This window comes from Aotus nancymaae, unplaced genomic scaffold (genome assembly GCF_030222135.1).
Source record: "Aotus nancymaae isolate 86718 unplaced genomic scaffold, 86718_ANA_hifiasm-v0.15.2.pri h1tg000058l, whole genome shotgun sequence".
NCBI classification, from domain to species: Eukaryota; Metazoa; Chordata; class Mammalia; order Primates; family Aotidae; genus Aotus; species Aotus nancymaae.
The window spans coordinates 41,881,518-41,899,026 of record NW_026988472.1 but is presented as its reverse complement, the minus strand read 5'-3'; the positions used below and the strand labels follow the sequence as shown (position 1 = coordinate 41,899,026).

Below are 17,509 nucleotides of genomic sequence, written 5' to 3'. Positions count from 1 at the left end.
TTCTATTGACTGTATCAGTGTCAACATTGCAGTTACGGTTTTGTACTATAGTTTTGCAAGATGTTACTATTGGGAGGAAGTAGGGAAAGGGTACATAGGATCTCTCTGTATCATTTATTACCTCTGCATATAAAACAATTGTCTCAAAATAAAAAGTTTAATTAAAAAACTATTTAAGAAAAAAAAAAAAACCCAGGATCTAAAAGGATCAGAGTCAGAGAATCACAAATACTAAGTACTGTAGCACTTTTTTATTTGGTGGTGTTCCGAAGTTCTGACTCAGTTTTGTTATGAAATGGAGCCACGTGGGTCCATGTGAATGAGTCCCCATGCATAGGTGTATGATTGACTTTTTCCCTCAAGTGCTTTTAATTTGGGATGTTCTTCACTGTGTGCCCTTTGAGTGTCTCTTGCCTCTGGTTTTTTGGTAAACAAAAAACCAGTTTTTAAATGTCAGTTCTAGGGTCTTTTCTGAGCACAGTTAACTTTAATGATTTCATTTATGCAGTGGGTTTTCACCTAAGGGCCATGGTATCTAGACACTAGACTTGTTTTTCCCAAGTGATTCTTCTTTGCCTATGTAATAGAGATATCCATTCTCTTGTTCTCTTTTGCAGTAGAAACTTCAGTTTTGAGCTGGGCTCCTGGATGCCCAGAATAAAGGTTGTACTGCCCACATTTCACTGTAGCTAGGTGTGCCCGTGTGACCAAGTATGAACCTTCTATTTAGATTAAGCCACGAAATAAATGGAGCTATCAATTGACTTTAACATATGTTTAGTGAATAGGTAAAATAAAATATATAAAAGCTGTGTGTTCTGGGTTGAATTGTGTCCCCCACAAAAAGATATATTAAAGTCTTAACCCCTAGTACCTCACAATGTGACCTTATCTGGAAAAAGAGTCTTTGCAGATATAATTAAGTTAAGGTGAGGTTATATTGGAGTAGGGTGGGCTCCTAATCCAATATGACGAGTGTCCCTATAAGAAGGCAGTCAGGTGAAGACACAGACACACAGTGGGAGCCTCCTATGAAGACGAAGATTGAAGCAGTGAATCTACAAGCCAGGGAACAGCTGGGGCTGCAAGAAGCCAGGTGGAACACATGGAGCCGATTCTCCCTCACAGCCCTTAGAAGGAACCCACCCTGCTGACACCTTGATTTTGGACTTTCAGTCTTCAGAACTGTGAGATAATAAATACATTTCTGTTGTTTGAAGCCACCCAATTTGTGGTGCTTTATTATAGCAGCCCTAGGAAACTGATATACTATGCTTTTGATATTGTTTTTAGGGTATTGTGGTTTGAATATTTGTGTCTCCCCCAAATTCCTGTTGAGGCCTAGTCTCTGATGCAATAGTATTAAGAGGTAGGCCTTTAGGAGATGCATGAGGGCAGAGCTCTCATGATGGGATTAGTGTTCCTAGAAAAGAGACTTGAGGGAGCTTGTTTGCTCCTTCTAGTATGTGAGGACACAGCAAGAAAGTGCCATCTATGAGGCAGAGAGTGAGCTCTCACCATACACTGAATCTGCTGACACCTTGATCTTAGATTTTCCAGCCTCCAGAATGGAAAGAAATTTCTGCTGTGTATAAATTACTGAGTCTAAGGTATTTTGTTCTAGCAGCCTCAACAAACTAAGACATGGGGTATTAAAAAAAATGTGTTGAACATTTAGAGGCTTCTTATTCTGAGTCCTCAGATATTTGGACTGACTCTGCTTCTTTTTCCAGGAAAAAAATCTCACTGTATGAAACATAGACATTCTTCATTGCCCCAAAGCCCTTCCAACTTCCTTATGTTTTTATTGCTGGTTTGATGTGCTTGAATGCCAGCCAGAGTATAAGGTGAATGGTAGATGCAAGGACTGGGTGGTTTCCATGGAGACTTCTTGCAGGAGTCTTTCCTTTCTCAGTTCAACAGTTGTCAAGGAAACATCTAGTTTCAATTAAATACATGTTTGTGGGGTCTGCCAATTTGAATGTCTCTTGGTAGGGGGATTTGGTTAAACTTCTTAAAGATCGTAATAAACAAATTCAGAGCAGAGCCTTTTTAGATTCCGTTACAGTTATATTAGGCTTTTCTGTAACTTTATTTTCATATGCAGATAATGTTGTTTTTGAGTCCTGGGGGAAGAAAACTGAGGTTCAGAGAAAAGCCAAAGCCAGGGAGCTGGTGTTACATGGCACATGACTATAGCCCATGCTCCTTAGTATGTCCTACAGGGTAAGAGATTCATGGGGCCTAACCTGTACAAACTGTTTACAGGCTGTGGTGTTTGCTGGTTCAGCACTGTGTGTTCATTGCTTCTAGTTAGCTATTGTTGTATCAGTGGCTGAAGTTGGTGATGGTTCATGGAAATAGTAATGAGAGCACAGATTCTAGGTATAAGCAATTCTAATAAATGAGAATTCCCTAGGATTATCTCTATTGTGACACCCTCCCCACTGTGCTGTTTATCAAATAGTCAGGTATGGTATATTGCAGAATTCTCAAAATGTGTTGCAACTCTTCCCATCAAGAAGTAGAGTCTGTTTCCCTATCCTTAGGATCTTGGCTGTCCTGTTGATTTGGTCTGACCCTTGGATAGAGTAGAAAAGACCTTGTGTGGGTTTTGGTCCTAGGCGTGAGGTAGAGCTTCAGTTTTTTGCTGCTTTAGGAACTCTGCCACCTTGTAAAAAAGCCTGGCTGGCTTCCTGGAGGAAGAGAGACTATGTGGAGAAAAATGGAAGTACCCAGCCAACCCAATAGTTGACTGCAGAAGCATAAGTGACCCTCACCTGAGATCAATGGTGCCTGCCTTTGATCAGTATAATTGCCCAGCTGAACTCAACCCAAATTACTGACCCCCAGAATTGTGAATTAAATAAATGCTGTTACTGTAAGGCACTTAAGTTTTGGGGTGGTGTGTTATACAACAGTAGATAATTGATACAACCAAGTTTGAAAGCTCTGGAATGATCAAGGCTCACCTTTGACCTGTCCTCTATAAAACCCAGGATTTTCAGTAACACAGTCCTGTTAATAACAGAGCTTGCCTATGGCTAATCTAAGCAGAAAAGCAGTTTATTGGCAGGATATTGGGTAGCTCCATCTTTCTTTAGGAAGACTGGGGACAAGGCTTGAAAACTGAACAACTAGGGGACTGTACTGCTGGAACTACAGTCAGATAACCTCACAGAATTGGTAGCTACTGAATATTGGATGCCTCCACCTACACCATCAACATTGCCTGCATTGGACGTTGGGTGTGGGGCTGTCCCTGGAACTGGATGTTGCTCCTGTGAGTAGAAGACAATCATCTACTATTCTTGCTGTTTTGCAGCACTCATTACTGATTCAGATGTCTGTATGCCATGTGTTTATAGCAGCACAATTCACAATTGCAAAAATATGGACCCAGCCCAAATGCCCATCAATCGAGTGAATAAAGAAAAATATATTTTGCATATGTGTGTGTATTATATGTATATGTACACATATATATACATATATACACATATACACACATATATACACACATACATACACCATAGAATACTAATCAGCTATAAAAAGGAATGAAATAATAGCATTTGTAGCAACATGGATGGAGTTGGAGACCATTATTCTAAGTGAAGTAACTCAGGAATGGAAAACCGAACATTGTATTTTCTCACTTATAAATGGGAGCTAAGCTGTGAGGATGCAGAGGCATAAGAATGAAGCAATGGACTTTTGAGCCTCAGAGGGAAGGGTGGGAGGAGTTGAGGGATAAAAGACTACACATTGGGTACAGTGTACACTGCTCGGGTGCTGGGTACATCAAAATCTCAGAAATCACCACTTAAGAACTTACCCATGTAACCAAGCACCATCTGTTCCCCCAAAGCTATGAAATAATAATAAACACAAAAACAAATGCTTGCGTGGGTGGTGTCTGACAGAACTTAAGTCCTGTGCCTATATCCTGATTGAAAAGAAGTCAGGAAAGTGAGAATCTGACACTTTTAGCTTATTTAGCTGAAAGCAGGAGGAAAATTTCATAAACACTGGCAAGGGGTTCTGATATCAGGCAGCCAAAAAAAATGGCAAATGTTCATTAGTTTCTATTGTATACTCTGGTTAGCTCAGTTGGTTTCAGCACAGTTATGATGAAGCCAGCATTGTGGTTTGTTCTTAAGTTTTATTGAGAGAAAATAATTCTGAGGTTGTTCCCCTTACACCTGCTCCCTCTCTCACAGATGTGTGCTGATAGCCATTTGTAAGGCCAGGAAATATTGGGGCCTAACTTGGATGTATCTCTGGCTGCTAAGGTACAAAGAGTATGTGTCTTTCAGTTGGTGGGCCCAGAGACTCCATTCACTGGCATCGTGTGCCATCTAAGAGAACTGAATGAATGGTATCTGTGTGAATAAGGGATTGGCTATTTGCACAGTGAATTTGATTCATGTAACATTTATAATACAAATTGTTGGGCAGTAAGATCTTTCAATCCAGATGGTTTCTAGTTTTTGAGAATTTCTCTAATAACTTCTCTGAACTCTGAAATTCTTATTTGAAAAAGCATTCATGTAGGATTCATTTAAATATTAGAAACAATACACATAAAGAGAAAAGCACAATGCCTAGAGAGTGTGTAATAGTTGTTCAATAAGTGTTGATCATTTCCCTCAAACTTCTTAGATGCATACACCCCAATCAGATTAGAAACTCTTTGAGGACAAGGCTTGCTCTTTTTGTGTTGAATCTCTCTCAGTTGTTAAGTGAAGACCCAGTCCAATAGATTTTTTTTGGGGGGCAGTTTCGCTCTTGTTGCCTAGGCTGGAGTGCAGTGGCGCAATCTTGGCTCACCACAACCTCCGCCTACCGGGTTCAAGCGATTCCCCTGCCTCAGCCTCCCAAGTAGCTGGGATTACAGGCATGGGCCACCATGCCTGGCTAATTTTGTATTTTTAGTAGAGATGGGCTTTCTCCATGTTGGTCAGGCTGGTCTCAGGTGATCTGCCTGCCTCGGCCTCCCAAAGTGCTGGGATTACAGGCATAAGCCACCGCACCTAGCTGAATCCAGTTGTTAAAATAATAAATGCACCTCTTGCCTCCCTGACTTTCTGGCAGCCTCACTCTGAGGAGGCTGGCCTGGTTCAAAGCTGGCTGCCCCAGGGCACTAAAGCTGGAGACGGGCCCTTCCACCCTGTTCATAACTGTGGACAGTGAACTGTACTTGGGATAAAACATCTTGGGAGCAATAAAAACCTAGATCTAAGCTCATGCATTGTGGTGGGACTATCAATTTAGGGGGATGGGTAGATTGTATCAAATCAGTCAGTGGAAAGTTTAAGAAGATGAAATAGTGTCTACAGGTGATTCCAGGTAGTAGGAGGAGATTTGCCTGACTCCTAGGGATGTCCATCTGGCAAGCATTGCTCAGTGGCAAGAGATGTAAGAGTAGGGAAGGTTTATGGATTTGGATATCAGGAAAGTGCCAGCAGGTAGCTGGGGATGAGGTGCAGGACAGACAGATGAGAGCAAGACAAAGCCTTAAAGTGATAAGTATCTAGAGAGGGAAGAGGATGGATGGGTATACCTTGGACACAGAAAGGGGATTCAGTCATGAAAAGAGGTCAGTCTGATCAATATAATGTGGCTGTTAGGTCAAAGGAGAGGCCAATAGCAAGACAGGTTTGGGGCTTGGTTCTGGTTAGTTGAGGCAGAGCCCCTTAAAACCATTTAGATTTGCCATGGTGATGCACGGGATCTGAGGGTGCTGGTTGTCATGAGATCTTGTTGTGGGGAGAACAGTCATAAACAGGGCCCTCCCCCAGCTTTAGTGTGCCTTGGAGCAGCCAGCTTTGAATAGGGTCAGCTTCCTCAGAGGGAACTGCCAGAATGTCAGAGGGGTACATTTATCATTTTAACAATTGGATTGGGTCTTCACTGGGAACTCCATGAAGAAACCAAATTAATGAAGTCAGATTGCCTATCCCACCAACAATGGATATTTCTGGTATGAGTTTAGCTCTATGCTAGAGGATCTCAATTGATCTAGATTTGGGCTTAAGAGAGAGAACTTCAGTGTGATCTGAGACTAAACTTCCATTCATTCATTCCCCCAGGAAGCATGTGGAGGATCTATGTGTAATATACTGGTGTTCTATTTACTTGAAATGTCCTTGCTTGCTCTACTCCTCTCACTTAGGCACTTGTTTCTCTAAAAAATAAATGTGAATATGTGTGTGTGCATGTGTGCATAAAATATTAAGTATTCCATATAAAATATAGAATGGACAGAAACCAACAAACTTATAAAAATACCAAATAACCTCAATCTGTAATTTTATTTTTGAAAAGCACTAAAAATGTCAATAAATGAATTGTCTGAAAAACTAATCCTTTGGCTGGTAAGATAAGTCTGAGTTGCCAGAACCAGTTAAAGCTTTATATAATTCTGGCAGTATATTTGTGTTCACCTGAGATTTCTCTGCCTCCAGCTGTACAAGAATTCTGTGATATGCAGAGCCTCGAAACCTGGGCCAGAATGCTAAAACTAATTTTCTTTTGTAATCTGAGCCATGTTTGTATTTTAACTCAGTTCTGCTGTGAAGACTACTTTTGTATATGTGTGTGTTTATGTCATTAATTTCTGACATTTAAGTTAGTGCCTGGCACATAGTCTACCCTCAGTAAATGTTAGTTCTTATTGTTGAATCTACTGTTCTTTTCTTCTAAACTAGTGGGGTAGATGCTTCCTTTGTGCCTCAGTGGTTCACTCCCTTGCCTTCTTCCCCTCTTCTCACCCTTGAGTTATTAGATCCTGGTTTTACCCCAGGCAGGTGCCAACCCCAAGGAACTCCTGACTCTGTGGTGATGCATGCCTGCATGTGTGCAGCCAGCTGGGCAGCTTGGAAAGCCACGGTATTGACTTGCCAAAGAAGGCCTAGTTTACAAAAGTCATAAGAGATCATTGTCATCAACTGCTATTGGCACCTGTTATCCTTTCTGTTTCTGAAAAAAAATCTAGGTGCATAATAAAAAAATCTGTAGAATCACTCTGTCAAGCCTATGTATGCCCATCAATTATGCAAGAACCTCAGTTCCTACTTCTAATGAATTTTACACGGATTATCCCAGACCTTTCTGCCAGTTCTCTAATAGCAGAGGAGAGAATACACCATGGGAGTCAGGGGCAACCAAAGCAGCTCATCTGAGTATAGAATTTCTTTGAATTCTCATCTTTAAGAACCATGCTCAGCTGAACGCAGTGGTTCATGACTGTAATCTTCCACTTTGGGAGGTCAAGGTGGGAGGAACACCGAAGCCCAGGAGTTTGAAGCTAGCCTGGGCAACATAGTGAAACTCCATCTCTATTTAAAAAACGGCATGCTGATTATTATTTGATTTTTTTTTAACATATCTCTGGATTTTAATATAATCCTCCCAAGCAAAGGCTGAGTAAATTTCTGGTAGGCTGTGTTGTATTTCTCTTCGGCTTTCCTTTATGGAATAAGGTGATTACAAAATGACTTACCTGAGATTCTATTTCTTGATATCCTATGATCAGGTGGCATCTCTGATCCCTTAAGACTTTAAACAATTAATTTGTTTGAATAGGTTGATAGAGTGACATAATTCAATATTCAAAGATACTGAACACACTATGTAGGGGTTTTCATCATGCCATGAAGAGTTAAAATCCAGGATGCATATGTATTTTATTTCGTGAGCCTTCTTAGTTGGAAATCAATGGGATGGGTGCTGTAGGGAATGCAAAGATGATTTTTAAAATGCAGGACTTGCCCTCAAGAAACTTATAGTCTTGTAGGGGAATGTAGCAGGTGTACCGAGAATCATAGTAAAAAGTAGAAGTAGTACGTATCAGAAGGAGAGGTTGAAACCATAATTTTAGGTTTACCCATAGAATTCCTTTTTATAGAATTTGTGCATCTCAAAAAAGCCCTGTACTCTATCTAGTCTTGTTTCTGAAATACCAGGGGTTTGGTCTAGGTCCTGTTGCTTGCCATACAGCCAATCACTGAGACAAGAAGTATTGTCAAGAAAGAAGGCTTTAATCTGGTGCTGCAGCTGAGGAGATGGGAGTTCAGTCTCAAATCCATCTCTCTGACTGATTAAAACTAGGGATTTATATAGCAGGGAAGAAATGTAACAGTGTGTAAGAAAACATGACCTAGAGAGGGGCAAAGCGGCATCTGGTGCAGTGATCTGGTGAGTTTCAGTGCTTTGATACTTTTTTTGAGAGACCTGAAGGACCTTTCCTGAGGAAGGAACTCAGATAAAACAAACAAGTTTCAAGCTTTAAGATGAGAAGGGTCAGTTTCTATGTTTATCCAAAACAACTGTCTATGGGACTATTGGGCTAGTTTCAGTCTGACTGCTAATGCCAGTACATGAGACCAAGGGAGGTCAGGTGTCTTCTTCAACAGTCACCCAGTTAGACAGTGCCACCTTTGACAAAGATAGCTAGTTTTAATAAAGCAAACTACTGTGAGTTAAATATGAGTTTGGTGAGTGGAGACTCTTGAAGCTTTGTTCAGCTGTAACCCAGGGTTCCCCAGTTTTTGGGGTGTGTACTGTGAAAAAGGACCTACCTTGTCTCTACAATTTTTTTAAAAAATTAGCTGGGTGCAGTGGCACATGCCTCTTGTTCCAGCTACTCAGGAGGCTGAGACAGGAGGATGGTTTAAGCCCAGGAATTCAAGGTTGCAGTGTGCATAACTGTTGTACCTTCAGTTCTTGTTTCAAAAAGTTCCATGTAGAAGCTCAGTCTTGGAGAAGCAAAAATCCCGTGGATCCAGAGATGCCTGAGTTGCAGATGAATTTTGGCAAACTCTCCTCATTACCATACTCAAACCCCATCCAGTGAGGAGCTTATTTGCCATTTTCTATACATGTAGGTAGAAGCATGATTGGTGTTTGCACTCCTTTTTACTCCACCTCTGTGTACAATGACTCAGCTAACCAGCCCAATAAAAGCCTTTTTTTCATCTTTGTTTGGGGAGGCACTGCTTTGGGGAACTATCTTCATTGACTTCCTTACTTGTTGCGAGTAATAAAACCCCCTTGTTATATCCTCCTTGGTTGGGGTCATTGGACTATAACCTGCCAAGTGATTGAACCCACCCATTGTGTGGGTAACAAAATCCTGGTGACCCAAATGGGACTCAATCCCACTTGGGTACTTTGTTTTGAAATTATAGCAGATAGAAGGGAAATGGTTCTGGGGTACATTTTTAATATTTCTTGCTGACTTGGGGTTAGGTTGTATTCTTTACAACTTTTCTGATTTTATTTTTAATAGATAATAATGGCCAGGTATGGTGGCTCATTTCTATAATCCCAGCACTTTGGGAGGCCAAGGTAGGCAGATTGCTTGAGTCCAGGAGTTTAGGACCAGCCTGGGAAACATAGGGAGACCCCCCCATCTCTACAAAAAATAAAAAAAAGTAGCCAGATATGATGGCATGTGCCTGTATTCCCAGCTATTTTCAGAGGGCTGAGGTGGGAGGATTACTTGAGCCTGGGAGGTTGAGGCTGCAGTGAGCTGTGATTGCACCACTGCTCTCTAGCCTGGATGACAGAGTGAGACCCTGTCTAAAAAAATAAAATGGATGATATATCCACATGATTCAGAATTGAAGAGGTACAAAATAATATGCAGTAAACTCTTTCTCCTAACAAACAAACAAACAGAAAAGAGCAAAACAAACAAACAAAAAAAACCTCTTTCTCCCCACTGTGACGTAGTCACCTTGTGTTCTTCCCTGAAGGCATCCAGAAGCCAATTTTGTTTGTTTCAACTTCTGGAGATGGCTTATGAAAATATAAATAAATGCATCTATATTCAACCCTCTTTCAGAAGAAATGATACCTATTATACAACTGCTTTCTGTGCACCTTGCTTTTTTTTTTTTTAATACTTTGGCATGATGATTTTTCTATATCGGCACATAAAGAGCTTCCTCTTTCTTTGTTAATTGGTGTTTTTTATGACAAACAACTGAATCCAGCCCAGATGGTTAAGTCAAAGAGGGATTAGGATTTTAGGTAGCTCATGGAACCCTTTGGAGGGCTGGAGGAACAGACTGGCATCTGAGTGCACAGAAACAAAGCCCTAAGACACACATAGTATTAGTAGTAAGTGGAAGCCACCCATGCTGCTGCCTCCACTGAACAGCAGATGCTAGGTATTTGACTTGTGTGCAACTGCTTCTACCTCCACTCCTGCACAAGGAAGGCAGCCTAGCAGTGACACCTGCAAAAGTAGAAGGTCTGAGCAGAGCCTCTTGCCTTACATTTCTCACTTCTAAAGCAAAGTCTGGTGTGGGTGTGTCTGATTAGTGGAGACTAGGTGACACATTTGCATCTTAGCTTCAGTAGAGTCTGGGAATTTTATTCTCAACTTTTAAACTGGGAGGTGAGACTTGTAATAGGTGAAATTTCTGCAAATAGAGAAAGACTTTTCAAAAGATGATGGAGTCACAGATATGGCAAATGTCCACTAGAGCTGCTTAGAATTCCATTGTGTATATCAACCACAATTAATTAAACTAATATCTTAGATGGTGGACCTCTAAGTGTTTTCTAGTTTTCTAGTCTGTGATTTAGGCAATACTGTATTAATGACCACATACATATGTCATTTTGCTAATGTAAAATGGAATATGAATTTCTAGCTGTAGAATTCTAGGTCAAAAAGTAAATTGTAATTCTTCTGGATATTGCCAAATGGTTTCTGGATGCTGTACTGATCCTTGCTTCCACTAGTGATGTTCCTGATTTTTTTTTTTTTTTTTTTTTTGCCCAGAGTCTTCTCCTTTTTTAGATTACATCTGAGCCAGAGTGGCAGGCTGAGTCTTCCCTGCTACTGGGGTGAGTTTTGGGCCTTGGGCCAAGAATGCTGACAAATCAGATCTGGGCCATAACCTATGCCAATATAGCCTGTATTTAGCATCTGGACTGGATTTGGCTTATAGTTTATTGTAGGCTTACTAGACCTAAATTAAATGGCGTCTTGGGGGTTTAAAAGATAGCATAGCTTCCAAAATTGATTTGCGAGGTAGGAGTAGCTTACATCTTGGATCATTATGTGTTCACAGATGCTTAAAGATGTTTTCAAAGAATGTTTCTAAAGAATTATAACACCCTTTCTCTTTAAAAAAGCAAAATCTTATTTCTAATGTGTGAATTATTGCATAGAATATGGAAGCTGGTGTGTGAAGGTGTGCGTGTCTGGGGACAGGACCTGGAACAGTCAAGGCAAGAGCAAAGAATCTGGATTTTGCTAGCTGGAGCAGAGGGAGAGTAGAAAATAGGGGTGCTCTTGGAGAATTCTTCCAGGTCCTCCCACTAAGAGTTTTTACATTTTTAAATATTTCTAAGGAAACCTTTAATAATACTTGAAAGAGATAAGCTTATTTAAACTTTTGAACAGTTCTGAAAATTTATTAGATTTCAGCCAGGAAAGAAAGTATTATTTCAGGCGAACTGGAGCATGTGTGGACTGGTTACTCAGCACAGTAACCTAATCTTGCAGAATTAGGTAGGAGGGAAGCTATTTTAGTGGCCTTCAACCTCCTTCCAGAACTTTGTTCAGATTTCTCCCAAATGGTCGGTAAATTTTTCTGATTTGTATCCAGCATCTCAGCCATTTAGTGTATGTCTGTAAGCTGTAAGGAAGTTGATTTCGTCTATTCCTTTTTTTTTCATCTCCTGCCTTCCACCTGAGAAAACACTAGTCCATAGGTTCTTATTCTGTATTAGGAATTTGCACAATGTGTAACCTAAGATGGATCCAGCTGGAAGTGTTACAGGTTTGGAATTTAGACTAAAGAAAAGGAGTAGAATCTTTTCATTTTTTTCCCTTTATTTTGAAGAAAGCTCAGTGATTTGTACTGTTTCAAGGAGCAATGATATAAAAAGATCTCCACTAATTGAGTATCTGGGATAAACTTTGTTTTTTATTTCCACCTTATTTTCTTTAGATACCATTAGACATTTCTACCCACAACTTAGAGCTTTTCCATGGAGACTTTAAACTTAGAAAACTTTGAACCTTGATGAATGAAAAAACACCTTTCAGAACTAACCTGTTGTGGTTTTTTTTTTTGTTCTTGTTGTTTTTAATTCAGAAATCCTAGGCTTATGAGGCTCTATGTGTAAGTTCCAAAGGCTTATAATTCTTTTCTCTTCCTTGAGGCTTGAATATTTCAGAATGTTGTTGGCATGTCTCTTGGAGGTTTGGTGTACAAAGAGCAAGAAAAGTAACCTATGGGCTTTACTCACTTATGTGTATATATTCTACTTTGGCTCCAAAGCAATGATTCTAGTGGTGATATGGGACCAAAGGACAGTTTTCAAGGTAAATAAGGTCGTTTGCTAATGTCAGATTAAGATATTAGTCTTCAAGTACCATAAATGTTTTACCAGCAATTTCAGTTATCTGTAGTAAAGAGCTTTCCAGTTTGATGTGGTAGTTACGGTAATGGAGCAACTGAAAGTTAACTTGATAGTAAATTAACAATCACTGAAAATACAGTTGTTATTTTTTTTCACATACCAAGGATTACTATTTTTTTTCTTTTTTAAAAATAGAGACGGAGTCTTTCTATGTTGCCCAGGCTAGTCTTGAACTCCTAGCCTCAAGCGATCTTCCTTGAGGCCTCCCAAAGTGCTGAGGTTATAGACGTGAGCCATTGTGCCCGGCCTACAATTTCTTAATATTAGGAGTTTTTCTGCAGGACAACTGTCTTGATGTTGGAACTATACTAATGTTGATGTGTTTTTTTCCATGTGTGGGATATCTTAAGATGTGTAAGATGTGTAATGTATATATTCACAATAAGAGCTATGTTATAAAACTCAGAGATATTTTATTTTTGAGGGTATGTTTCATTCACTTGATAGAGAATTTATTGACTGTATCTTGGGTGCCTATCCTTATGCTAGGAGATGAATGGAAGTTGCCCCCTGCCCTTGAAGAGAAGACATTTTAATGGGAAGCAGAGATAAGCAGATAATTATAATGTGATAAATTTGGAAATAGTCACAAAAAATTTGAATATGGAGATTTTCAAAAGCACGCACCCATCACCAAACTTCAACAATTACTAACTCTTGGTTATGCTTCTTTCACCCATGTGCCATACCTCCTCCCCTTCCTCCTTTTATTTTGAAGCAAGTCAAAGACAGTGTATCATGTGATGGACATTATTAGATACTTGGATAGAGTACTCTGAGAATATACTGGGAAAATAAGCTGTATCAGGGAGGTGGAAAGGAGCTACAGAAAAGTAACATTTGAGTTCAATCTAGGTGGGGAGGAGGATGTTATTGTTTCAGGTTATGGGATGGAAACTGACAATTATTGCAATGTCTTGAAAAATGTGTGTATAGAACTTTTTTGTTCCTCCGAACTGAGCGCCCAAGATGTAATTTCAAAGATTAAGGTATTGTTTTGCCTGAAGACTTTATAAAAATAATAAATTCACTTTTAATTTAGATAAACTAGAATAATCCATGAGTAGTGGTAATGACTAATCTGTTCTCTTTTCACCCCAGTGACTTTCTAGACTTTGAACATCAGCATCCACTCCCGAAAAAGTCACTCTCATTTGTAACCAGAGCAACAGCTAGCCTTTGTCACCTTTAGTTTTCTCTTTGGAAGAGGAGGAATAATCTGTGACTCACTTCTGAAACGTCATGCGTAGGTAGAATTTAGTAATCTGAATCAAAAGCCTCCCTGCAAATGGAAGGAAGAGGAAATTGACCACTGGGTACACAAAGGTTCTCAAGGGACTTTTTTGATTAGCCACTAGGTGAAACCCTTGAGATTTCATCATGTATCTTATTTCATTTTCCTGTTGTGAAATTGGGTGTTCAGCGTTGTTTTTCTTGTCTGTTCTCAGATCACAGAACTGTGTGGTGCAAAGCGGGTTGGTTATTTTGGTCCAACACAATTTTACATTGCCCTGAAATTAATTGCTGCAGCACAATCTGGCCTCCCGGTGCGGATAGAGAGTATTAAATGTGGTGAGTATCTCACATTTGTATGTTTTATTATCCATGGCAAGTTGCTCATTTATAAGAACCATTTTTAGTGGATTTAAACTATTGTGGAATTTCTCCTTGCTTCTTCCAACTCTTCTGCAAAATAAAATAAAACTTAGCAGGTAGGTAGCTTAGTTTCTTTCTTTTTTAAATGGGGGGAAAATTCAGACAGTAAGCTGAGATTAGTTCATTTTAACTGATTTACAGTTAAAATAGATTTTATTCTTTAGCAGGATGAGATTGGGCCAGGAATTCTAGAGCCTGTGGGAAATAATCACATTGAGTTTAATTTTCCACTTGAGGTATCTATAATGTTATTGAAGGCTCTGTTAGGGATTAGGGGAAGAGTAACAAGGTAGTTTGAGTGGAATTCTGCCTTTTCTCTCTTTCCCATCCCTGCCAGTGCTCAGCCTTTAATTCTCAGTTCCCAAAGCACTATTCTGATGCTAGTAAGTACTTGGGGGCTACCAAAATTTTGGCAGAATGAATTTATCTTCTTAAAGTTCTGATTTAATATTTTCTTATCTTGCCATTTCTGCCCTCAACCCACTATATGCTTGAGCACTTTCTACAATTTAAACAAGAAGCAAAGCCCCCAACTCTTAGCGATATTTCTACCGCCTCAGGATTGGTTTTAAAAATCTGTGAAAAAGGTGATTATTCAAGGGATGTGCCAAGGTCCTCTGATAATTCACTGTGATACAGATTACTTTCATATGTCCATAGTGGTATGCATGAACTTTTTTTCCTTTTTCTCATTCTGAGATTAAAAATCTCTTAACTATTCACACCTGTCCTATGAAGTCTGTTTGACATGCAAGTGGATTCAGGATTTATGGCCAGCTCATGGAAACCATGTAGGACAATCCAAATGGCTGAAAAGATTGCCATAGATGGCTGGCTGTGGAAGACCAAGCCCTTCACACTAACCAGTCAGGAGGTGGCAGTCATCATGCTAATCTTTATCAGGGGGCTAGTGTGTGCCAGACACTATTTCATTTAATCCTCATGACACCCTACTAAATTAGGTATTTGTGTCAGTTTGCATTGCTTAGGATAAGCTGCGATAACAAATGCTGTTCACAATGTCAATGCCTCAACAAGATGGAGGTTCATTTCCCACTTTGCACTGGGTCAGTGTGACCCAGGGCAGCTGCCCTCTGTGTGGTGACTGTGTGATCCTGGCTGCTTTATCTTGTGGCACCTCCAACACAGCACCTGTTCCCATCTCACTCTAGTAGTTAAATGCTTTGGCCTAGACATGACTGAAGTTATTGCTGCCCATACTGTGTTGGCCAGGACTTGTCACATTAATCTGCTTCAACGCAGAGCAGATGGGAGAACACAGTTCTCTCCTGTGCCTGCAAGGAGAGGACAACTGCAAGTCTCTACTATTGTGCTGCTGTTGTTCGTATCTTACAAATATGGAAATTTGAACATTAGGGAGGTTGAGTAACTTACCTAAGAACATAAGGTTAGTAGGATTTGGAGCCAGGATCTACTTCCAGTCCCCATGCTCTTAATTTCTATGCAAAATAGCCTTGTTTCAATTTTTTCTATTTAGTAAGATGCTGATGGTAATCTGTTATCATGTAATATTTTCTGAATGGGAAAAATATAGGACTTGAAAGGCATCCCTTGGTATGACAGAATTTGGTTCTTTGGAATAGGTTTCTTGATGGAGTGTCATTTGACAGGCAGGCTTAATGTTCATTGCTGCAACACATAGCGGTCATTTGCTTTGATTAGTTGAAAGTTGCATCACATTGAATTTGGATTTGTGGTAGGCACTGATAGTTTTTATTCCATTGTAAATGATCATTACGCTTTATTATAGTATCTTCCAATTTTTTGTTCTGGGAAAGTTAGAGCTGTTTTATTGTATACAGAATAAACTTTTGTTGCTTATTTTAAATTAGGCTTAAGTCTTTTACCTGATTTGTGCCCAGATTGGCAGCTGAATTTCCTGAGGGCAGGGAGCAGGATTGTTGAAGTTATCACTTGGGTAAAGGATTAACAGTTTATCATAAATATAAGGCTTTCTCAGTTTTATTTTATAAACCCATTGCTGCCTTTTACCTCTGAAGATTTATATATACCCGAAGTTAATGCTGAATTATCTTCCTTCATTTAAAGGTTGATTAAATATAAATTATTTGCAGTTAGCATATGTTGAATAAGAATTAGGGCAAGATTGGGCCAAACTTTCAGCTGCCACTTAGAATTTTCCAGTTTGTTGCTTGAAATCTATTAGCTTAATTCCTGATGACACAAATCTTGAAGGCCAAAGAGATCACTCTGCGAGAACCTAATCAGAAAGGGTGTGCTAGCCTCGTCACACCCAGGGCGTCATACCGAGGGAATTGTGGATGGATACCCTTATGTCATGAATAACATGCACCTGTGTGTATATGCATGACCCTCTAACACCCAGTCCTTTCCGTTTTGGTGAATGCCACCACCATCCACAGTTGCACAAACCAGAAACCCAGTAGTCATCCTGGATTCCTTCTTTACCCTCATCCCTTAACAGAATTCATCAAAAGTCCTAGCAGTGTGGCTCCAATCTCACTGCTTGTTGCCTCTATCTCTTTGTCCCTACTAAACCAGGCAACCTTCAACTACTTACCTGGATACCACAATGGATTGGCTCCCTAGCCCCTCCTCTTGTCTCTATTGTGATCTCTTTTCCCACCTTTTTTTTTTTTTTTTTTGAGAGAGACTCGCTCTGTCACCCAGGCTGGAGTGTGGCACGATCACAGCTCATTGCAGCCTTGACCTCCTCAGTGCAAGGGATCCTCTAGCCTCAGCCCCCTGAGTAGGTGGGACTGCAGGCATGCGCCACCACTCCCTACTAATCCTACTAATTTTTGTATTTTTTGTAGAGATGGGGTTTTGCCATGTTGTCCAGGCTGGTCTCGAACTCCTGAGCTCAAGTGATCGGCCTGTCTCAGCCTACGAACTGTTTTGTTTTGTTTTGTTTGTTTTTGAGACAGGACATCACTCTGTCGCCTCGGCTGGAGTGCAGTGTGCAATCACGGCTCATTACAGCCTCTGCTTCCTAGGCTCAAATGATCCTCCTGCCTCAGCTTCCTGAGTAGCTGAGACTACAGGGATACACCACCGTGCCTGGCTAATATATATGTCTTTTTGTAGAGATGGGGGTGTTTTGTGATGTTTCCCAGGCTGGTCTTGAGCTGCTGGACTCACCTGGCTCTCCTGCATCAGCCTCCCAAAGTGCTGGGATTATAGTCATGAGCCGCCATACTCAGCCTCTTTTCCTACTTTTGAAAGTACGATCTTTTCAAAATACACAGCAGATTATTCCATCTTCCTCCTTTAAACCCTCCAGTAGTTTGCTTGTTGTACTTTGTACAACATTCAAAGTTCCTACACTGATCTGTAATGCCCTACACAATCTAGTTCTTGCCTACTTTTCCATCCTGATCTCAAACCTCAACCCCTT

At 40.2% G+C, this 17,509-nt stretch overlaps 1 protein-coding gene across 10 annotated transcripts in view; it reads left to right on the top strand.

Annotated features, from left to right (window-relative positions):
• Window positions 1-17,509, top strand: part of REPS2 (RALBP1 associated Eps domain containing 2) — a 285,301-nt gene that overhangs the window by 46,059 nt on the left and 221,733 nt on the right. For 8 of the 10 annotated variants that reach the window (XM_064364499.1, XM_064364494.1, XM_064364493.1 and 5 more), the window contains exons 1-2: window positions 13,729-13,811; window positions 13,902-14,025. The gene's annotated coding sequence lies outside the window, so the exon portion shown is untranslated. Of the gene's footprint in view, window positions 1-13,728; window positions 13,812-13,901; window positions 14,026-17,509 lie in introns of those variants that run through there. The other 2 variants (XM_012434379.2, XM_012434370.2) reach the window with 1 other exon arrangement.